The sequence below is a fragment of the Microtus oregoni genome, unplaced genomic scaffold (assembly GCF_018167655.1).
Source record: "Microtus oregoni isolate MIOR12 unplaced genomic scaffold, Mior012 000083F_ref0000379, whole genome shotgun sequence".
NCBI classification, from domain to species: domain Eukaryota; kingdom Metazoa; phylum Chordata; class Mammalia; order Rodentia; family Cricetidae; genus Microtus; species Microtus oregoni.
The window spans coordinates 2714735-2740127 of record NW_024544543.1 but is presented as its reverse complement, the minus strand read 5'-3'; positions in this window follow the sequence as shown (position 1 = coordinate 2740127).

Below are 25393 nucleotides of genomic sequence, written 5' to 3'. Positions count from 1 at the left end.
ACTGGTATAGTCTAACAGGCTGCCATAATTTGGAGTGATAATAAATCCTTCATGATTGCTCAGAGTCTTTGTGTTCTTTGAGACAAATTTTTATCCATGATTTAAGTGTCTTAAATAAATGTGTACTAATAATTTAATGTTGCATTTGTTTTTAATATATTATTATCAGATATAAAATTTCATACATTTAGCATGTTTTATCATGTGTATACCATTAAATCATTAGTACAAAGAAAAAGGTATATCTCACTCTTGAAATTCCTATGACATACCCAACTTCATCCCTGCCTTCCCCTTATTCCTTTGAAAATTAAAAACACATTTATTAATAAACACATATAACTATGGATTTGTGTGTGTATATATATATATACATATATACATCTATTAAATGCATATGTATAGTTAGGTGTAAATATATGAATATGAGTATGGGATTGCAAGTACCTGCTGATGCCTGACATGTCCTGGAGCTCAATTTACAGGCAATTCTAGATGCTAGAACCTGGACTCTGTTGTTTTGAAAGGACGGCGAGTCCCTTTAATCACTTAGTTTTTACATCTTTTTTATTAATATAACTATTCTGAGATGTGTCATGTCTATGAGTATGCCAGTAATTTATTTCTCTTCTTAAGTAGTATCTTCATTTTGATAATCGTGCAGCCTTTCTATGACCTTAGAGTTGCTTCTATATTTTAGGGTTTTGAAATAAAATACATTGAACTTTGTATTCTCAAACTTTGAATAGAGACCAACTTTAATTTCTTTGGATAAATTCATGTGAGTGGAGGGGGAAAGTCATGTTTTACTGGCACATGGGAAATTTAAACAGTTGTCACTGTTCTCCAATGTTGACATCACATGTTCTATTCTCTATAGCAGTGTAAGAGAGTAGCACTGCTCCTGATTCAACATGTCTGCCTTTTCCATTTTGTAACTGCTGCCTGGTAATTCACTAATTTCAATTTTCAATTCTGAAATGACTAATTTCAATTAGTCCATGGTTCAGTTCACCTTTGAAAAGGAGAAATGAACGGGTTTGAAGGACAGGAGAAAGAAAAGAAGAAAAGGATCACGGGGAAATTTTACAGAAGACTTCAGGGCTATGGAAGAGAGAAAACATTCCTGGGCACAATATGATGAGAAGCAAGGAGTATAAGGAAACAAGCCAGGTGCTTACTATTAAGGAGTTATTGCCCTTCTGGAACAAATAGATTTCGAAGCTCAGAGCAGAACCTGATAAATGAGACTGTCAGGAATGAAGTGCATGTCAGACTTCACCTTTCATTGACCAAGCCAAAAGCCAAAGTAGGGAAATTACCAAAGGAAAATGGAAGTAGAATTGAAAATATTAAAAGTTGTAAGTCTTTCCCATTATTAAGACTTTGGCATACATTTGTTGTAGGAATATTATTAATAGGAGAAGAATGAAGGACCTTATGGTGCTATGGGAATACCGATAGATAAGACTTCCTAACTGAGTAGATAATGGTAAATTTATATGGAGGCTATGAGCAGACTAATTATCTTTGCCAGTTGAGAATTATTGGCAGAGTAAAATGCAAACAGAGAAAGAAATGACAATGGTGCGAAGAAGGAAGCCATTAAGAGAAAAGGGAGAGGCAGACAGGTGGGTCGAATCACTAAGAAGAGAGAATGGGTGTTTTCCTCACATGGAGAATATTTTGAAAAACTTAACACTTCTGTTATGTCTCATAACATTTCTTCAATTCTTTGGCCAGTGCCTCTAAGGTGTTACCTTCTTGAGGTTCACCACAGCCGATTACAGAGAACTTGTTCACAGAAGCCAAAGACTGTCCAGGATCTTTCTGCCGTATTCCCTGGCCCCTGTGTAACCCACTGTGACCTTGCACACACCTCCAAGTGACTTCTTGTCACTTCTATAGTGAAGTTAGTTAATTTATTTTAATTTTTTTCTTGTTTTCAGTTTTTTTTTTCAAAACAAAAATGACACATTCAAAAATTTCACCAAGACATGAAAGAAAGATTCTATTTTTCAGCCAAACTCCTTTGTTTCCCCAGACAGGACACATAAAGTTTAATTTCCTGACCTCTTCTCCTGATGTATAGCAGTCATTTTTCCACAACATTAGACTAGGTAATCTATTCTTAGGGGAAACTTGTCAAGCCTGACTGATATTCTGCATTTTTCTTTCTTTCTTCAATTTTATTTTTCGCTCTTTTCCCTCCTTCATAGTTTCTGCTATGGAAATATGGCAATAATAATACAACATCGATAGAAAATGGAATGCATTTACCAACCCATGATGCTAAGATGAAGCGCAAGAGAGAAAGGTCAGCCTTGAAAATGAAATGAAATAGTACATTTGCATCTTGAGAAAAATTCATGGACTTGGGGACTAAGTTCCTATCTGTAGAATGTTTTGAGACTAATTTTCTAGTTTAAGATGAATTTTGCTGTTAGAGAAAAACGCTGGCAATGATAATCACAGAGACCAGTGCTCATACAGATAAGACTCTGGGAGAGCTGGATTTCCAGTCTTCTGAGAGAACAATGCACCCCACTTGTTTCTGGGGACCAGAGGAAGGCTGACTCATTTCCTCATGGCTGAGCACAGTGCCAAACAAAAAGTAGGTATAATTGTGATTGTTCCATCAATGCTTGGCACTTCCTGTTTTCCTCACTGTTCATCCAGTGGTCCATCAGAGAAAGGACAAAATTCGACATGCTCTTATTTTCTCTCTGGAAAAACAAGACACTGGACAGCTGTCAGATTGAAACACCTTCCACTCACAATCAATTTACAATTGGTTTGAACACCAACCTCGAAAGTCAGTGAAAAAAGTATGGGTTGGCTGCAGGTGACCTGAGCCAGATCAGATCAGAGGGTGGAGAGCAATGAGCTGACACAGCTAAATTTTATGCGGTGTCTGTCCTACTAGGATTGTGTTAAGTAAAACATAACAGATATCATATACCTTTATATTTGGTCCATTTTTTACAATAACTCAGAGTATGAGTGGGCTACTTTTCAATTTAAAGGAAGACCTTCCTATAAAACTTAACACAAATTTGTATATTCTTGGTGCCAGAGAGGGGATGGCATTATCATCCTGCCACAGTAAAGTCTAGCCAGTGCTTTGAGGTGCTTAGGAGAATCCTCAGAGCTTTGAATATATAGGAGAAAAGTCATGCTTTCATTGATGAAGGGACTTTGAGGTGAGCAAACTGTACCTCCCGCCATGTACCAAGGACCACAGTGAAGGCACAGGAATAGCTAACTGGTTTCAGTGGGCTAGTCCCTTTTCCCACTCTATGCCTTTTTATGAAGGCATATGCTGCTATTCAGGTGTCCAAACCACGTTTATCGGCACAGGTGAAACTTTAACCTCAATGTGAGTACAGTTATATTTGGAGGAATCTGGTGTGAGGAGCCAGAATGCTTTTCTCTAGAAGGCAAGCCCTACACTGCCCTTTTGCTTGTTTTTTTCCTCTAAGATTATGTTTTAAAATTTGAATATGTAACATAAATAAACCAGTCATATATAAACATCAAGTGCATTCATTATTTCATTAGATGAATAGAATTATACAAAGAATTATTAAAGTTAATTTTCATGAAGACTCGGTACTCAAAGACAAAATAAAACACCCCGAATGTTCTCTGTAGGATATATGGCCCTGGTGAAAATTTATGAATTTTAAGAAAAAAGTTTAAATACACATATTAAAATCCATTTAATAAAATAACACAATTTGTACAAGCATAGACAAAGTCTTCTTTTACTGTCACCCTTACGTCTTGCCAGTTCACCTATTTGCATTATAATTTAAATAAATTTACCCTCACAGTTAACCATTATCTTAAGTTAAATCATCCTTTTTTCCCAAGATGTCTTAGCAGAAGTAACAGCCAGGTGCTCATGATTACACCTGAGGGTTGATATGTTTGGTACTTCACAGTTAGTCTAGGAAACAAACATCTGAACCAACTAAAATAATCAGAGAGTCTACATCGTCCCTGGCCTGACTGCTTGCTTTGCTGGTATGGACAGCTCCTAACCTGTTGGGATATTTTCCTTCCATTTGTAGATGTCTTGTTCTCTGCCAGCTTTCATTATTGTTTTTAAATAAAAGTAAAGCCTTTTCTTATACAATACATCCCCACCATAGCTTCGCTCCCTCTACTCCCCCTTGATTCTCCCACTTCTCCTCTCCCCAAGATCCATCTACCTTCTGTTTCCTCTTCAGAAACCCTCAGGCCTCTAAGAAAGGATAGATGAACAGGACAAAACAAGATACAATGAGGAAAGGCAAAAGCCCCTAATGTTCAGGCTGGACAAGGCAAAACAAAAAGAAAGAAATAATCTCAAGAGAAGGCAAAAAAAAAAAAAAAAAAAAAAAAAAACAAAACTAGACTGCTTCAATCTCTGTAAACGCAGGTGAGTCCTCCTTAGTTGCTTTGTTGGACCATGTTCTTCTGGTGTCCCCCATACCCTCTGACTCCTGCAGTCTTTCCTCCCCATCTTCTGTGGGGCTCTTAAATCTCCACTGGGTACAAGACACCCCACACATACAAATAGTCTCACCAGCTCAAAACTGTTCTCATCAATTTTAACTAGGGCTTGATTTATCCTTCCTTCTCTTCTTTCCAATTTCTCCCTATTTATTTATTTATTTATTTATTTATTTCTCCTTTTCTCTTTCTTTCCTCACTTCCTCCTTCCTTCCCTTATTTCTTTTTCTTCTTTATTCTTTTTTTAAATATAGTTCTGTCTGGCCAGGAACTCACTGAACTGTATGGGTTGCTCTTGGACAAACCACAGTCACCCTGACTCAGCCTGCTGCCTGCTAGGATCACCAAGTTCAGTGAAGCTTTAGACTGGGTATTGGTGAAACTTAATCCGAATCCTGGGCACACTAAAAAAGCAGAGTTATATCTCCAGCCTTATTCAAAGATTTAAAGGAAGGTTCATTGTGTAAGCATGATTGATGAACTCATTTGTTATGGATGACCAACTCACTTTATTGCCTCTCTAATATCCTCAGAGGTGAAGAGGGTTGGGGTGATGATAATGGTACAACTGGTTCATCTCACATTTATAACTGTGGCAACCAGTTTCATATTCTAAGCTTTGACTCCTTAGGTTAAAACCAGGTATGGGTATGATGGAGCAGGATCTGCCAAGAATTATATAAAGGATGCCCATTCCTTTCTAACACTCATGAAGCTATAACCATTTAAAAAATGCATGCCAACAACAGGGGACTAAGTCTCATTCCTGCTATACCACAGTTTTAGACAGATCACAAATGTTATTTTTATTCTCCTTTCCTCCCTATCACTTCAGTCACTACCTGCCCTTTTCTCTCCTTCTTTCTTTTCCTTCTTCCCTCTCTTTTTTTCCTTCCTTTCTCCCTCTTTCCTTCCCTCCCTGTCCTTTCTCTCTCCCTTGTTTCCTTTCTTTCTTCCACTCCTTCCTTCTTTCTTTTTGTTTCTTCTTTTTTTTCTCTTGTTTCTCATTTTTGTTCCCAGGTACCAAGAAATTAGATACCTGAGAAAATCAAGTAAGTTTTTAATCTCATCTATTTTCATCCACATCCTGACATAATTAATGATCAAAGGCTACATTTCTGGAAAAGATGAGCTCTAAATGAAAAATAATAACTGAAAATTAAAAATATAAATATTTTCTCATCTGATATGAGGATACTAAAATATGCTCATTGCTGAAATAAATGCATGACTCATCTCAACATAAATTTGAAAGCAAGAATGCGCAGTGCATGCTCTGTTAAATGTGGTTAGTTGTACTTTTTCAATTGTTGAATGGATAGATGAACAACTGAAATCTATCTACAGCCCCATTGCAATTAATTTATCTTGGCCCAGGACCCTAAATAACTTCAGGGTTCTTCAAAATCAGCTTCATGTTAGCACTTTTCCTCACTGTACCCAGTAATTACAATTGTCAGCCAACACGTTGTCTGAAAAGACATTGAAGAAATTGGTATTAAAGAAGTTTTGAATGGTAATATAGTGTCTTCAGTTCCATGTAAAGAACTTCATTGTCATCTGTGACAAATTCCAACTACTGCATAAACCAACGTAAGAGCTGATATCACCAAAAATGATACCATAATGGTTAGTATGTTTATCAACTTGATGGGTCTGAAAGTACCAAAAAGAAAAGGCCCTGGGCCTGTTTGTGAGAGTTTTTGCATTAGCTTAATTGAGGTGAAATGACCACACTATCTATGAATGCCATTACCTCATGCCTTGGACTCAGGATAGACAGGAAACTGAACAGCAAGATTCATCTTTCTCTGCTTTCAGACGCTTGCACAACTTGACTGTCCACCTTCTTCAAGTTCTAGCCACCATGACTACCCCTCAGAATGCACTGCACCCAAAAGTGTGAGCCAACCTTTTGTTCTTCTGTTTCTTCTGTAAGGTATTTTTCATAACAATGACAAGAAGCTAATGTAGACACATTGATGAAGAACATTAAATGCATATCTGTTTATCTATTTAAGACCATATCTCCAAAAACAAAACAAAAAAAAAAAAGACCATATGCAGGAGGAACAGCCATGTGGAAGGGAAGTGGGAAGAGGAAGATTGCCTCTCAGAACAATTGTGTTGGAGTTTAGATTTAACTCATCATGCCTGGAAGTGTTGAGACTTCATCAGGACATGAACTCTGACCCTCTCCCAATCTTAAAAGACAGACAGAGACCGAAAGACAGAGAGACAGAGAGATGGAGCTGTGGCAATCCACAGCTCTCCCCAGCTTCTGCAGTTTTCCATTAGCAGAGGGAGCATCGTCTTTTACAGAGAGGCAGACACTACTCTCCCAGACTACCGCTGTGCTATACCGCATGTCAGATGATTGGCTCATTCGGAGAGAGGCTGGCAAAGGTGGTTAGGGACTGTTTCAGCACTTTATTTGTCCCAATTATCTTCCCCGACTATTAGGGTGAATGGAACATCACAGGCATCGCTTATCGCAGGCTTTGTATTCACTAATAACACTGTTGTTTATTACAGCAAGCATGCTGCATTCAGTCAGCTCTGCCTCTGCTAATCCCCATGGCTCCAACTTCTCTTTTGCCTTCATCTTTTTTTTCGTATTCAAAACAAATTAGATCTCACTGAAGCAGCCAGGTTTCCCGCAGTTTGTGATTCTTAGGATTCCTTCTTAGATTTGGCTTGGAGTTGATTGGTTTCAACCCTAAAGAATATACCAGGGCAAACCCACCTGCAAGACTGTCTCTCCAGAAATATTTCAGTGGCAAGTACCTGCCTGGGTACTTCCTACCAGGTGCCAGCAACCTGAACTGTGCACATTCCTGAAGCCATCAGAGAACAGAATGCAGTAAATAGTTTCCCTTACATCATTTAGACTTCCCCAAAGTCCTCTTCCTCGACACACTGTTTTCTAGAAGCATGCTAAGAGAGTCTACAGGGCCCAAGGTTTGCTGAATGTTCTTTAAAAAAACTGCCCCTCATTTAGGCTTACAGAAAACACACTATCCTGTATTCTCTGATGCCTAAACCACGTGGAACTTTGAGAGTTCTCTCTGAGTCCTCTTTCCTGCATGGGCTTCTGGAGGCCCTGTGCCCTTCACTCTATTTAGTATCCAGTGACGGTATCTTACCAATAGCAATAGAGAAGAGAAATATTTCAGTCATTTACAAATTATATACTGTTTCAGACCAACCAAGCCCCTCTCTTGTGGGGCACTCGAAATCCTGCCTATTTAGAAACGTACGGGTTACTGAGCAAAGTATGATAGATAATAGGTGGGTAGATTGTGTTCAGATTATAAACAGCCAAAATATTTGCCTTGAGGAAAAGGAGGAACTAATTCACTATGGAGGGTCAAGGAAATTTGTTTCAAACTGTACCAGATGCCAGGTCATCAGGAACACCAAGGACTATATTTTAGATACACCCCAGATTTGCTTGATATAGATGGGGAGGGAACCAAAGAGAAGTAGACCTCTGATCTTACAAATGTCTAAGGTTTGATTCCCAGACCCTACATGGTGGGAATCCTGTCATTCACAATAGTTCCAGGATCCAATGCCCTCTTCTGACTTCTGAAGACATCAAGCACATAAGTTGCAAACTTTAAAAACGCAATCACAGCAATTAAACACATCAACTAAGTAAATCTTTTTAAAAACAATAGCCAGTGGCAATCCATTGAAGAAAACTGTTGTTCCTTGTCCAAGCACGTACACATTGAAATAGAACCTAGGTTGGGGACTAGAATTTAGACCTCCTTACCAGTTCTGCTTGAATCTGTGCAGATCCCATACATACTGCCATAGTCTCTGTGATTTCTGATGTGTGTCAGTTCTGTTAAAGACCCTTTTTCTTTGGAATCAGTCATCATGCTTGGCTTCTATAATATTTCTGAATCTTCTTTGGCACACATTCCTGAGCTTTGAGGGTGGAGGTTTGATAAAGATGCTCCATTTATAGCTGAGTGCATAATGTGGTAGCTTGAATAAGAATGTCCCCTAAGGGCTCATGTGTCTGAAGGCTTGCATCAGCTAGCAGAACTGTTTGGGAAGGATTAGGAGGTGTGGCCTTGTTCAGGGAAGTGTGTCACTGAAGGTAGTTTTTGAGATTTGGGCTTACATAACAATGATAAAATTGTAAGAGAAGAGCCCAGTAAAGCCTGGTAAAAGTATTTGATGCCAAATAAATAAATAAATATCCTAAAATTAATTAAATTTAGGAAGCAGAGATACCTTTTTTCTAAGAAAACTGAATAATTGCCATGCATGAAACATACAGAGAAATTCAAAACTTATGAGTATGAGGTTCAATCCTGGAAAATCTAAACAAAAATAGAAAAATTTGGAGCAAGTCCCCAAACATGACAATCCATAGAGAATAAGAATGATCATCAACCATCATTAGTCACTTCTACGACAAGATGAGGTAAATTGATGAAGAGATAATGGCAATGAAGAAAAGCAATCATACATTTATACAATAATACCTTCTGTGAAGAAAGAAAATATCCTTCTAAAGAAAAATTAAGTTAGGAGTCTTTTCATGCAATTCAATATCTGTCAGCATGTACAACTGATATAAGCACTGAAAAATAGAGTAATAGCAGAAATACCACAAAGATATAAAGTCAAGACCAAAAGGAACCACGACAATCTGAGAGAGTGATAAGAACTGTCTTTAGAATTAAAATTCTTCACTACTTTTTTCTTAAACTACTGGAAATCACCTTCATATATTTGAAAACAGTATAAAAATAATGTGTGGGGTTCACAACACTGTTAATGTGTCAACATGTGGCAGCTCTACATGAACGTATGCTGTGAAAGGTATTTCCAAATTGCACACAAACTACTTTTATTCTGAAAGATCGGTTGCAAATATATAATACTCACTCAAATGTTAGAGCAATCACTTAAAACTCCATGGCCTTAAGAACTACAGGTTCTGTCAATCTATTGTCCAGTTTGAGAGCTTTCTATTTTATATCCTCAAGCATAGTGACTCTTCCTTCAGCAGTGTCTCTGCCTTTCTTACAACCCTATCAAATCAAACACATTTCTGCTACAGGCTTTCTTTCCTCTACTTAGAAGTTTTAGGTATTCTTTCCCAGGAATTTTAGTCTTCTGCTTATAGTACCAATAGTTTATCATGCAGGATGCTTTACCCATTAGTGCCATTAGAAGGTATTTTAAATCCTTTATATAGAGACATTCTGGCACAGCTGCTCTCTGCTTCCTTTGTCTCCACATTCTGCAGTTTCGCCTGTAGCTCGCCTAGTGATATGTTGTTCAAAGCAAGATAAAGTATCCTATGTAAAAAGTACTGCTTTTAATAAAAAGGTAGTAAGGGCATTGGCCATGAATATAATCTGTCATCCTATGTATATATCTTGCTCTTTTAATGTGCTCAAATCTAGTAATGTGACCCTCCTATAAACTTTAAACAGTCATGCAACCTAGAATTGATATAAAATAATAGAAGCTATTTTCTACAATGGTATGATAAAGAATAAAATGATGTTTACAATAAAAGCATATTAGACAAACTTAAAGGCCTTTATAACAATGCTTGGTTGGCTTAATTTAACATTAAAAGACAAGAGCAGCATTAAAAAATCCTCCTCATAATATACTTTGCCTCATTCTTTTCAATTAAAATAACTATTTGAAAATATGCATAGATAAAATTTGTTTGCAAATTAAAAGAAAAGCAAAATTGTTTCCAGAAAGTGTAGGATCATTTATATTTGCTACTGATTAACCTAAACCAATTTGTCATTAAAAATTACCCGTCAGAGAACAGAGCAGATTTTCAGGAGATGCTATAAATTAATATTGGTTATCTATGAAGAGGTTAGGAGAAGGGAAAAGGACACAGGGAATTCTAGGAATCAAATTGATTTTTGCAAAGAAAACAATAGCAGGAGCTTAGGGTGACCTGAAAGGGAGAACATTGCAAAATGCTTGGGGAGTTCACTATGCGCGCTGCTCCTCTGATATATTTTTATTTTATTTTATTTATTTATTTATTTTGGTTTTGAAGATTTATACCTGGTGATGAGCTTCTTCACAGAGCTACCTCACCAATCTTGTAGCTCCAAATCTTCATAAGGAATCCACGATTTCTAATCAGAAAGGCCGGCCTGGTGAGCTGTAGTTTAATCTCAGTGCCAATTGTGGGCAGGTGATTTGACAGAATAAAGATTTTAAAAGTTCACTGAGAATTAAGCTACCCCTTTCCACATGGTCCTGTATCTGACATACAATTATGATGAAGATGTTAAATTTCATAGATTTTATAAAGCAGAAGAGAGACAGTTTGGGAATGATCTCAGTATATAGTCATATGTTGGTGGCGCTTTCCAATGCTGTATTTGCAAGTAATCAAATCCATGCCTCTAACTTCAAAAAGAAAAACTTGTCTATATTTGATCTGTTTCATTTAGTAAACAGATTGATTTCATTTATCTTCAATTATTTTTGTATTTTGCGGTGAATATATGCATGTGGATGCAGTTACCTGTAGAGTCCAGCAGGGGAAATTAGATAGCCTGAACCTGGAGTTAGCATGTTGTAAACCACTCAACATGGCTGCCAAGAGCAAAATTCAGGTCTTTGGGAAAACAACAAGCACTTTAAACCACTCTGACTTGGGGCTGGAGAGATGGCTCAGAGGGTAAGGGCACTAGCTGCTCTTCCAGAGGTCCCGAGTTCGATTCCCAGCAACCACATGGTGGCTCACAACCATCTGTAATGAGACCTTCCTTGCCAGCAGTACATTGTATGCTTAATAAATAAACCTTTGAAAAAAAAAAAAAAAAAAAAAAAAGAAAAAAAAAATAAACCACTCTGACTCTATCTTATTTCACTAAATGCCATTGATTATGTTGTAGAGCAAACCACTGGTAAATGATTCTGTATAAAACAAGGTATCAACCACTTCGGTTGATAAAAATGGTCACTTAATTTATACTTTACTCATTTCTGTATTGCTCATGACAAATCATAATATTATGCTTGTCTTTAACAACTACACTTCTAAGACTGAGTGTCTACACTGGCAGAGGTTTCTCAGAAGTTCACCCTGCTATATCTAGGCAAAAGAAGCAGAGGTGTTGCACTAAAGACTAAGTTGGGGACGTTCAGAGTAGTAGTTTGCTATATATATGACAAGACAGACATGCGATGGGGTTTCTACCTTTGTGTGTAGCTTCTCTGGTACAATTCACAAAGACAATTTGAAAAAAGAATTTCAAGATGGTCTAATATAACATAGTTCCTTTAAAGGAAAGGGTTTCTCTAAGCTTTTCGTACTGTAATAAAGTTTGAGTGTCATAAACTTTATCAATGATGTGGAAAAGGACATTAAGTACCCAGTGTGGTGGATGTGCAAGGAAAGAGAGAGAACTTCACAAAATTTCTACCAGGTCTGTATTCTTCTTCTTAGTTTTACAGCAAGTTTTCTCCAATATTGAGGGGAGACACAAAAAAGAACATACTCATTTTATCATAACTGGAATGGAAGAACACAGTATACTTACACATACCCAATGATGCAAAAACCTTGATCTATGAGTCCTTTGGATTTCTAATTGTTAACATAAAGGATATATATAGCTGGGGGTAAAACCCATAAATTAGTCTACTAAGTACTGAGCTAATAACTCTGATTTGACTTTGAAATGTAGAACTACTTTCTTCCTGCAAAGAGTAATATACTGGGAAGTAAATTAACGTTTCCTGAGCTTGACTACAATTCTGCAAGTGGACTTCCTGAGTTGGTGATGTATTCTGCATGCCTGGTTAGTGGAAAGAGTGATTCTGACCATTTTATTTAAAATGGCTCACCCTGGCAATGTATTAGGCATGGTTCAGTTCCTAAAAGTAAAATTCCAATGTATAGGAATATAAATGAAGCCAATCTGGCCTAAAGAAACCTGAACTAACTCAACACATAAGAGAACAGCAGTTCTGATGTGCACCAGTCAGTAGCACATGGACAAATCATACAGAATTGCTTAGATATTTTTTAATGATATGGGTCCCATGTTACCCACAAATTGGCCTGGCTTAAGGCCTTATTCTCATAATATTGTTAACTATCATACTTCAGTGAAAGATTGCAAACTGACCACCTATTGACCACATTTGCTTTACAAGAATGTCTGAACATCTGAGAACTCCTCCTTCTTATTATTTCCAAGTACTTTGAATTAGAGACAAATTATAGAGATTCACCAGGCTCTCTGTATAACTAATAGAAACATGGCTACTTCATCTTATTCACAAGGCATGCCCTGTATAATTGGGCAAGATTTTTCTATAAATATGTACAGGGAAATCCATTACAGAAGCACTTCAGAAACTCTGTGAACTACAGAAAGAGTGGTTTTTGTTATTTTTAAGATTTTGAAGGTATATTAGTTTCTTTTTCTGATGTTATAAAATACTCTATTACAATTAACATAATGGACAATGAATTTGTTTTCATTCACAATTAAAGGTATTGGTTTTCATAATAGCATATGAAAACAGCATATACACTATACCAAAAATAATAAAAACCATGAGAGCGATACTGGGGTTCAGTCCGAAGATCAGAAAAGTAAAGCAGCCAGCCACTGGCTCTTACATTTACCTCAGACTGAAATGGGTGTTATCCTGTCTCCATGAATCCTCAAATTCCACATCATACTGAGTTCTTGTCTCTTTCCCTTTATGTACCTCGCTCTGACCAACCATATCACTCATATCTCCACCTCCATAGTACTGGGATTAAGGATGTGTGATTCCAAATACTGGAATCCCCTTTGTGTGAGCTCTGTTTCTCTTTTAGACAGACTTAATCTTGTGTAGTCATGAGGGCCTTGAACTCAGAGATCGCTCTGCCTCTGTCTCCCAAGTCCCAGTGTTAAAGGTATGTGCCACCACTGCCTGGCATGTTAGGCTGACTAGTATGGCTGCTTTGCTCTCTGATCTTCAGACAAGCTTTATTTATTAAAAACAAATAATATACCACTATGATCTACAATTATAAAACAGAGATAAGGCATATTTAATACATTTTGTAGTCCATGTTTTTTTTTAAAAAAAAAGCATGTCTTTACACTTAATGTCATCAAAACAGTCCTTAACAGGCATGTGCTCAGCCCTGTCATTAAGATGATTCTAGATTCTGACAAGTAGACCACACTAACCGTCACAACTCTGTCTCTAATGAACTTGACACCCACATACATCACTTATAAGCCACAACCTACCACTTCTTATATGGCAAGGCTCACAACTACATCATAATGTAGTGCACTTAGTCTAAACTTAAATGTAATAACATAGTGCATTTAGTCTTTAAAAGTTTCAACATGCTAGGTGACCAAATCTCTTAACTGTGAGAGTCTACAAAATCGGAAACTTGTTTCAAATTTATAAGTTATGATGGCAAACCTATTTCCAAAATTAAAGAACTGGGGAGTATAATAAAATGATTAGACCAAATCAAAAGCAAATTCCAACAGGGAAAGCAGGAAATACTGCAGACCCGTGTCCAGCATCAGTGACTTTCTCTGAAATTGGCTCGACTTCAAAACAGTTGGGTACTTTTGTGATTAAATTTTGACTATTTTTCTTAGCATCTGTTTTGATTTCTAGATGTGGTCCAACTTAAGATTTACTGTTTTGCTTTTTTTTAATTTGATACTGAGATCTGTGCCTCTGATGACTGGCTATGGATTTGAATCCATAGTTTCCTGAGAAGGCTGGTTGGAGAGGTTTAAGTTGTACATCTTGATAGCTAGCTTTGTCCAGCAATCAGACTAATGCGTGTGTATTTTACAAATGTCTAAAAGTCCCCTTCACAGGATCCTTAATAATGTCATGGGATAAGTTGGTGGCTATTATCTGACTTGTACCCAGTTTCATTCTTGCTGAGATATCTGTCTTGAATGATAGTGTACTCTTGAGTGTAGATCAAAATACAAAGGAACGTCTTTCAATTCGTGTTCTCTCTCTACCCCTAGACCTTACTTCTGCAGTAGAAAATAAAGTCCAGAATTCTACAAGAATTCCTTAACCAGAATATACTTCAGTTAAATTACTAATTTCATAGTTTGCACAAACTTTTATGTTAGATGCACATAAAAATAAATTTGATTGTGCAGGTATTGGAAAGAAAATAGAGCTAATAATACTGACTACTCAGTGAGCTCCATAAGTTATGGAGTCAATCCTATAGTCATTGATGTAGCTTTATTCATCTGCCAAGTAATTCATATCAGTGCTGGGTATGATTGAGACTTGTAGGGTGATATGTCATTCAATGTGATCAGACATTAAATTAACTTCTAAAAATATTCAGGAACAGCTGTAGAAGTTGATTGTACATAATAGGAAAGTTTATATAATGTGAACAACATGAAAAGCAATAGGTTTAAAAATACATATAATATTAGAGGCAAATTATGAAATGGGTAAAATTAAGATGAAGACCAAATAAATGAGCTCAATATTAGTTAATACCATTTATAGTAGAAGTAGTTCAAAAGCTGTCTTACTAGGAACTTGTGTGCAATCTCGCATCTACTTTTGAAATACTTGAAGAAATAAATGTATTTATATATTCATATTCTATACTAGACTACTATTTCTTTGAAAACAGTTAATATTTGTTATGAATGTTCCTGAGTTTGTATGAGTGAGCAATTTTCTTGAGTCAGTGAAAGCAGGGTCTTTTTGCTGTATGTCACGGGAAACTCTGAGGCCAACCTCTACAGCCCTGCACAAGGCCCACCTCCTGATGAGCTGGAGACAATTGGATTTCATATGTCTCCAGAAATTAGGTTACTAAATAGCAGAAAACCCCAAAAATACTAAACAGACACACTAAAACCAAAGCAGCATTTTCTAACCAGGAGGTATAGAAGTCATCCTGGTAATAATAAATTTGAGCAGATTTTTTTAAACTTAAATTATTGGTTATTCAATGCAAATATTCTTGGAAGAAATAACATTTTTAGAAAGGTGGTATAAATAATTCTCTGTAAATAATTATCTTAATCTTTCACCAAAAATAGGTATAGTCCGTGAAAACCATTAACTAATATTTTCTGGTTATGTAGTTGAGGGAGGGAATATTATTTTAATGAAAAATGTATAACTCTGTTTGGTAAAACCACTCATTATTGCTGCTATAAAAGCTCTTGGCCTGTTGATTCTAGGTGCTTTCTCTCGCACTGTGACTAGAATCACAATGACTGCCTCCACACAATGAACGGAGGGAAAAGTTCTCTCTCTGGCTCCCTCTTTCTTGCCAATCAATATGCTGGCAGAAAATGTCACAGACTCCATTGAAAGTAATAGGTTTAGATCACCATTGTGCTTTCTATTCAGTGAGCTGAGGCTGTTTGGGCCAGCCATTTCTGTGAGAAAACTCACCTGTTTGAAAAGATTCATTTGATTCAGCGCAGTAGAAGGAAACAGCAGAACCGTGAGACCGTTACATCTCCAGCTCCTGCTGCCCGTTTTCTCTGTTGTGCATTCCTTTGCTTTGAAGAGATGCAAACTAAACCTGATTTAAATATTTAGAGATTTCAGGAGCAGAGCTATTTGCGACAGGTGTAACACACATCAGCCAGACATCGTTCTTGGTGACCTTCCTGCTTTTTCAGCACTCCTCCTCTGAGGCTTCTCTGAAACCCACTCTAATGTTCTATCTCAGTCCACGCACTGCAAGAAGTCCCAGACTAGAGTCTTTAATCTGGGGTAAGCTACAAGATCCATCAACACGCTAGGTTATGAAATCATGACAAATTAAGATTCGAATGCTTACAGAAATACGGGAGTGCTGGCCTATCACTTGAAGATAAGTTGACAGGTTAGAAAATCATGATCTGTTGTATGAAGGCATTCCTGAAGATGCATAAAGGAATCTCTACTCACCCCAAACAGGAAACCAGTAACAGACCAAAACAGGGAGAACACTGGAAAGCAATTTTTTTCAACTTTGTAAACCAATGAGTTAGTTGAGGGTATGGGACTATGTATGAGGGGTTACTTAAAGAAGCAGAAATGACTCAAAGCATCATCAACAAAGACCATCCGTGGGTGACACATCACAAAAACTGCAAACCTGAAGTTTACCTCTTGGTCTGCTGGCAATGCAACAGGTTGGACACTGTCCCTTTCCAGGTATCTAAGTTGGCTGAGACTTCCAGGAAGCTGGGCTGTTCTCTGCTCCATCCATGCAACTTAACTTGTCCAGGAAGGCCTCTCCGAAGTCCTTATGGTTTATATTTGTTTCTGAATAGGAGTTCTAGTGAATCTTGCCAGTTTCAATGACTTCCCGAAGCTATCGTTTTTTGCTTCCTGAATTAAAATACTTCCAAGTAGGATGGAATACTCCATTTGTCCCTGTTGTTTGACCTTCAACTTAATATCTTCTTCCTTAACAAGTTTTCCTCCAAGATGGGAGGTTTTAACCACAGTGGAACGGTCTATATAACACCATTTTACCTTTAATGAGTACTGAGTACAACATGCTTCTGAGAAGGCTTTCCTGGGACAACCAAGCAGTCATTTCCATTCTTTTGGTAATTTGTAAAAGAATAAAAATATTTTATGTTTCATTTCTGTGTTGTTCATCTGAAGATGTATTAGTCCAGAATAAATACATCTCATTATATGTTTGATTTTTCATCATCTCTATATAACTTGGTGTCATCATAGTAAACATCTGAAGTCAGCCGGAAGGTTCTGAATCTCAGCTTGCTGACTGACTAGAAATACGGCCATGAAAGACTGGTTTTTATGCTTCATGGCCACAAATTTAGAGACAAAATGGCTCCTGGAGTTGCATTGCAGAGTTGGAAACAAACTTTTATAAGCAAATCTTTCCCCTTGTGAATAGAACTCCTTTGTATTGCTTTATGTTCATTGAACAATTAACTAGAGGATTCAACACCTAACATCTTGGACTCAAGTTGCAGTATGGAGTGATGGCATTAAAGGGCACTAACAAAGGTGTAGGGATGTAGGGAAATACACACAGACTTCACCAAACCATGTTGTATCCCAAGATTGACAGTCACAGCATATATTTGGAAAACATTCCAATCAGTTAAACAATGCCCCAAATTTGCTTATTAAACACACTTTGACAGTATCATCTTTTAGGGATGCTTATTCTAGGTGATAAATCATTAAAAGTTCAGATTCCTAAACACTGGGCAGCCTTAGGTCTTCAAATAATTTAGTCAAGCAAAGATAATTCTCATGCTAATGGGGGCAAAAAAATTGGATTCCCCAGCTTATAGAGAACACCAAAGTGAGCAAAATTGTCAGCATAACATTTAAATTACTTTTTTGATAAGCTTGGCTATTTACAAATCATCAGACAATTACATCTTCCAAAAACTATTTAGCATCAATTCACTCTGCCTTTTCAACAGTGCATTTGACTAATTCCAAATAAATTGAAAAAAATTACCTTGCAGATTGCAAGGAACTGACCAAAAACAATCACTAGAGTTTTAAATTATATATTTTTAAACAAAGACTTTTATTTGTTTTAGCCTGTGTGATCCAGTTATTAACTGTTTAGAAGGCATAGAAGGACAATGAATATTATATCCAAGACCAAACACTTACTGTGGGATTTCTGTGAAGTCATTGCCATTTCAGTTTAGACATTTCATTGAATGGTGTGGTGTAAGGTCTATCTCTGACATACAGTCTCCCTATAAAGTTTGCTGATTAGCCATGATATTAAGGTTATCAGAAACAAAGTTGCAAATGAGTTATGGTTAATACAGAGACTCACAACTAGGCAAAGTGTTAAGAATAAGTAACTTGTTTTGTTTTTTTGGTTTTTCGAGACAGGGTTTCTCTGTGGCTTTGGAACCTGTCCTGGAACTAGCTCTGTAGACCAGGCTGGTCTCGAACTCACAGAAGGAATAAGTAACTTGTTGAGTGCTTAGCCTTAAAGAGTACATCTGGATAATCCCCCAACCATTCCCAGAGAAAAACACGGAAGATGGAGGAAGAATGCAATTCTTATGAGTCTTCTATCTATGTCACACTTGTGCCCCCATTTACTCCCAGCAGCTGTATTTGCCTGTATGAGCACTGAACTAGATATGGTACATGGGCATCCCATTAGGAGTGAAGAAGGATCTTGTGAAACCTGGACCATAGCTCAGGAGTTATAAGCGGTGGAGGATTGTTTGAGGGAGTATTATTATTTTTTTTAATGGTATAGGCAATGGTAGTTGCAAATGTTCTACTAAATAACCTTCTTTCTGAGTTCATACAATAGCCTTAATTAAATTCGCAGGAGGAATAGGAGAACATGGGTAGTCCAGGATGATGATGATCATAAAACATGGTGGACACATGCAATTGTACAAAAACCAGGATAACCGTATTCAAGGCTCCAAATCTAGACCACAAGAGGCAAAATATTTTCTGTCAGATCAATGCAATCTTCAAGAGTGAGTCCTCCCAAGACACTCTCAGAGATTTCTCAGCATTACAGTGTTGTCTTGTGGAATTTGTCTTGAGTCTCAGGTGTAAGAGAGAATGACTATTCTGGAATAGACCTGAAACAAGAACTCCTCAACCCATCCCCATGCCGGCAGGGTCCACAATAGTACTGGCTCCTGGAGTTCAAGCATGATCAAAAGTATTTCAAGATATTAGCTCTCAGATATATATATGAATATTTGTCAAATATTTTGTATTCTAAGATAGGGTACTTTTTTATCCAAATGTTTCTTCCTCCCCTGATCCAAACATCATTTACTCAGACAAAAGTCAATTTATTATATAAAATCCAGAATTCCTTAAGAATAAGACTATTAACTGTTGTGAACTATTACCTATATAAAGATGTGTTACATTTGTTTATGTTGCTAAATATTCCTTTAACTGTGTAAAAGTGTGTTATATTTGTTTACGATGTATTTGTTTAATCATGTAAAGAAATGTTACATTTATTTATCCTGCTTTTGTTTAATTATGTAAAAATATGTTGCTGTTTTACCTTACCTAGTTAAGGCACTTACTGGTCTAATACGAAGCTTAGTAGTGATCAATAGCTAGACAGTAAAGGAATGGGTGGGGCTTACGGCAGAAAGAATACTTAGGAGAAATCTAAACTCAGAAAATAAAGAGAACAAGGAAGAAAGAGTAAGACACCCGGAGCTAGCTAGACAGACAACTAGCTGCCAGGAAGAAGGACATGGAGAACATATAGAAAGAAAGAAAGCAAAAAATCCCAGAGACAAAACATTGATGAAGAGAAGCAGGTTAAGTTGTAAGAGCTTACAGAGAAATGAGTATTCGTAACTGCTGATACATTGTCTCCTTGTTATGATTTCAGAGTTAGTTGGTAGCCCAAAGGAAAGCCTGCTACAATTAACTTTAAAATACATGTTCACCATTTGCAATTTCAGAACTGGGGAGCTTATATCAAAGAAATCGTGAGTTTCAGCTAACTCGAGCTACATAGTGGAAGTCTGTACGAGAAACAATAAACATGTAATTTAACTCAAGGAGCTCGGAAGCTTTGTGTTTGCTCTTCACCTCTGCTCCGCCATTTTCAGTTTGCCTTTTCAATGCACCGCGGGTGAAGCGCAAGTATACTCCACTCATAAGTCATAAAGAAGCTTAGGACCCTGTCTCAGCTCTCTTGCTTCCATGTGGCCTTCTCTGAGACATCAACTTCTCTGAGTTCAAGCAGACTGGAGCACTGATTGGTATAAAACACCTATGCAAGGAGTTCCTCTTGATCAAATTGATACGAATGCCAAATGTCTTGGTGGATGCACTGCTATCAGGAGCAATTCACCAGGCAAAAGGGAAATTTCACAAGGAGCTTAGGACAGAGAGGCATACAAAGACGCCTCTGGGATCAACATGTCTGGATACTGCTCTCCTTCCAAGGCAAAGAAGGAGATTCGAGACATTGCTTGTCTTTTAGTGAGTGATACATAACTCTGTCTTCTTATAAATCAGGGTCTTGTAGGGACTTTGGGAAAGGTGAGGAGATTGCCATTGTATCACTTATCAGGGGATAGCATTACAGGACAGTGATTAAGGAAAGACATATTAACAGTCCAGTGACCAAAAACCCTCCACTGAGGACAGTTTTGGACAAAAGTAATTAATTTGATTTACAACAGCTACTGATCCTAGAATACACTCTAGCTGGCTGTCTCTCTGTAATTATTGAGAGAGAGTGTGCGCTAAAGAGAGCGGAGGGCAGAGAGGGAGTGTTAACCCTTCCTTATTTGTATGGCTGTCTTCCTTATCTGAGAAGCTGTTGGATACACTATATGGTCTTAGGTTTAATTCCAGCGAAAAGTCATAATGGCCCCTTCGCTGAGTGCTTATAACTGATCATTAATTTAGATTCAGGGCATGAATACGAAAGGAAAAGGGATACCAATTAAATTGCAATTGGCTATTTTTTAAGGCTGCAAATGGCAGAATCTCCATTCCAGTTTAATTAACTGAGTGAGTTAGAAAAAAAATTCGCTTTCATATTTTGTACTGTGCACACAATACAAACTTTTCAAAGACGTTTCTTTTTTAGGTTAACAGGAAATGAGCATAGAGAATAATAAGAAAACAGATAGTACTGACTACAGAAGACTATTATGGCTGCCCTTATTATAAACTTGTATTGTATTTCACTACAAACCGAAACAGAAGTCCAGGTGATGAAAAGGCATATGGTATCTTCTTTCTCTTTCATTCTCCAGCCTCCTAGGTTAGCGGAGGTTCAGCCATCCTAGACAACTTGAAAATCTGTCAAATGAGCCAAAGAAAAACTGAAAAATGACATTTGATGTTGTGCATGAAAAAAGCTATTTCTGAACAGAAACAGAGGAGGGGTGCATGGGGTGGGGTGAAAGGGAGGTGTATGTGGGAATGGGAGGAAAGGAAGGAGGGGAAACTTCGGTCAGGATATAAAATAAATGAGAAATTTAATTAATAAAAAAGAAGCAATTTCTTACACAGGAAATAATACACCTTTCATGATCGAATAGTGAGGAACTGGAGACAGGAAGACAGCTAATGCTGGGAACTGTTTTGCTTTAAGCCCTAGAATTCTCTCTTTCCTTTTCACTTCTATTGTTCTGCCAGGCCACAGCCAGCATCACCTTTAGATGGGGAATTTTCGAAGGTGTCTCTCTGAACCTGAAACAGTACTGTACCTCAACCACTAGAGCTGTTATTGAAGGATCCCTCAAATGCAAACGCTTACTAGAAACATGAACTTTAACGGTATTTAGAACCAGTCACCTAATTAAGTGTTTGTTGGAATGAGAGGTTGTTGGGCAGAGTCCTACACACTTAGGAGGTAGGTAGACTGCTGTTGTAATGAGTAATAGGAGAAGGTACTTTGAGTGAGACAAGAAAAATCCAGCCATGGTACCAATCGTAGGTTCTGTTGGGTCAACATAGTTTTTTGAGTGCCTGTACTGCGTTCAGAAGAGCTGGGTGGCTGTGGATGATCACCATTTGTCTTTAATCTCCATGCCACCATAGACAGATCAGTAGACCTAGATGGAGCTTCAATATCTTGAGCAGCGAGAGCTGGGAAGTACTTCAGCACCATATTCTTTCAGTTACAGCTTATGTCTATTTGTTGTATTATGCAACAAGAATGCAGATAACCAACCAGGAAATGGGTAAAGCCTCTTACATTGTCTCCGTGTGTCAGCGTCATGACAGCTAGACACCATGTAATCACTTATAATTAGGTAAACCAATGTGAAGGCAATGAAAGTACTGTTTTATAAAAGAAAGAAATGGCTAATATGTACTGTGGTGACCAGAGAAAACTGCCTGTAGTGACGTTTAAAATGCACTGTAGAGACATGGCTGTCCCCTTCATAGGCTGGTGTTTTTTCTATTAATGTTTTAACTTGTAAAGAGTATGCAAAATCATGGATTTCCTTAAAATCTTTTACTATATACTTTTTACTATACACTTGCATTTTTCATATGTCTCTTCTTAATCTTCCTACTGTATTTGTTCATGCTTCCCAGTGTTCCTTTACCATCCCTCAAACAGCCTGCTCCTTAGTTTTATTTTAATGGCTCAATTTATCTCCATTTTTGTTTGTGTTTTTAATCTTTCAATATCACAGATTCATGTTATGCCATCTGGGCCTTGGTGACTTAGGCAAGACAATCTTACTGGTTTTACTCTTTATTTCTCATACCCCCACCCTAGACTACCCCGTTTTGAATTCTTCTCCTTGTGGATTTTCCTTCGGAAATTCCGCCATGCTCTCCGCTTATGTGAGTCACCTCAGGTAGCCATTTTGCACTTCACACTTCCCTCATTAATGTGCTGGGAGTGTAGCTGATTGCCTCTGTGGCCCCTTAATTAAAGACAATTAAAAGTTGCTGAGTTTCCATGGGGATGACTGATTACCCAGCGGAGTTCACATTTGAGAAGATGAGCCCTCAATAGTCCTCTTGCATGAGAAGCAAGGACTCAGCCCTCAGGCTCCTTTATTTCATTCCCACAGTGCTTGCAAGTTAGCTGAGCTTTTATTAAAGTTGAGAACTAGAGCTCTCACCTAATGGAATCATATCACAAAACAAATTCTCCATATCTCCTCTTCCCTTTTTTCCAGACCTTTTCTTGAAGTTCTTATCGCCAATGGTAGAGACAGACAAGGCTTGATAAAGCTTAATTCGTTAAGAAAGTTAGCCGGCTTCATGCCATGGATATAGCAACTGAGTCTTCTAACTTGTTGCCTGCTATCTTGCTCTCAGTCTGAATTAGCTAGGATCTCAAATATTGCAAAGCCCCTCACCCTCTGCAGCCTCCAGGGGACAAATACGGGCAAAGGACATTTCTGCATTGCCTGTGGCTGAGTTACTTTTTCCTGAAATCTTCAGGAGCTTTGATAAGTCGCCCCAGCAGGGAGATGATGAAAAATGCAGAAAAGTTCATACTTAGTATGGTTCTTAAGACTATCAACCAGCATTTTGATTTTTCTGTCGTCTTTTGTATTGCCACACTATTCCCCTTTATTTTCCTTCAGGAGTTACCCAGTGTTTTATCTGATGGCTACTTCCTTCAAGATTTTCATGGAAGAGAATACTTTAGAAAATCTCTTTTGTAATTGTGCTAGAAAGTTCTGCCAATGCCTAGATTGCAGGCCTCTATAGTGAATAGTTTTGCAAAGGAGAGTCTCTTGGTAGTAGGGGTGGGGTGAAGGAGATTGGCTAAATTACCAACTGCCCCCATAAGGACAGAGGTTAAGGGGCATTTAGAGGATGAAAATCCTGATGATCTGAGATGTAGAAGAAGGTGACTAGAGCTAAGATGGATGCAGAGCTGCAACAGTTGAATGTCTGGGTTTACAACACCACGATTCGGGTTCGTCATATGAACGGTGTTCAGAAGTTGGCAGTGTTACCATGACTTAAGGGTGGATGTCTTTTTTTTTTTTCCATTTTTTTTATTGAGAAAAGGAGAAAAAAAAAAAACAAGTTTCCAACTCCTCCCAGCCTCCCATTTCCCTCCCCCTCCTCCCACCCTTCTCCCCCTCCTCCCACCCTTCTCCCCCTCCCCCACTCCTCTCCCCATCCCTCTCCAGTACAAAGAGCAGTCAGGGTTCCCTGCCTGTGGTAAGTCCTAGATCCTCCCCTCTCCATCCATTTCTAGGAAGGTGAACATCCAAACTGGCTAGGCTCCCACAAAGCCAGCACATTATGTAGGTTCAAAACCCCGTGCCATTGTCCTTGGCTTCTCATCAGCCCTCATTGTTCGCCATGCTCAGAGAGTCCAGTTTTATCCCATGCTTTTTCAGTCACAGTCCAGCTGGCCTTGGTGAGCTCCCAATAGATCAGCTCCACTGTCTCAGTGGGTGGGTGCACCCCTCATGGTCCCGACTTCTTTGCTCATGTTCTCCCTCCTTCTGCTCCTCATTGGGACCTTGGGAGCTCAGTCCAGTGCTCCAGTGTGGGTCTCTGTCTCTGTCTCCATCCATCACCAGATGAAGGTTCTATGATGATATGCAAGATATTCGTCAGTATTGCTCTAGGATAGGGTCATTTCAGGTTCCCTATCCTCAGCTGCCCAAGGAACTGACTGGGGACCTTGGCTTGGGCATCTGGGAGCCACTCTAGGTTCAAGTCTAGAAAACACTATCCTGAGTGAGGTAACCCAGACCCAAAAAGATGAATATGGGATGTACTCACTCATAATTGGTTTCTAGCCATAAACAAGGGTCACAGAGTCTATAATTGGTGATCCCAAAGAAGCTAAGTAAGAAGGTGAACCAAAGGAAAAACATATAGTTGTCCTCTTGGCTATGGGAAGTAGACAAAATGGCCGGGGAGAAAATTGAGATCTTGGGGGTGGGGTGGGATGGTGGTAAGGGGAGATGGGGAGAGTAAAGGGAGAAGGGGAGAATGGGGGGAATTTGGGGAAAAAGGATGATTGGGATAAAGGAAGGTTGGATAGGGGAGCACGGAAGCACAATTCTTAGTTAAGGGAGCCACCTTAGGGTGGATGTCTTGAACTCTGATGTAAACATACTATTTGTTAAAATATACACAGACCCCAGTAAAAAGGCAAGTGGCTGCAGCAAGTTTCAGATGGGCATTTTGTAATTTAAATGTGAAGTGCCTCCGTCCTCAAAAGGCTCATGTTTACTATCAGGTGACACAATAATATGAGAAGCCATTATTTCATGGAGTAGTTTTACCAATGAACTAACATGTCAGTGAGTTCATAGCTAAATGGCCTACGAGAAGTGGGAGCAACAAGGATGAAGTGGGTAACTACAGCTATATGAACCTGTTGTATATCTTACTCCTGGATTTTTCTGTCACTGTCTGGGTCTGAGCT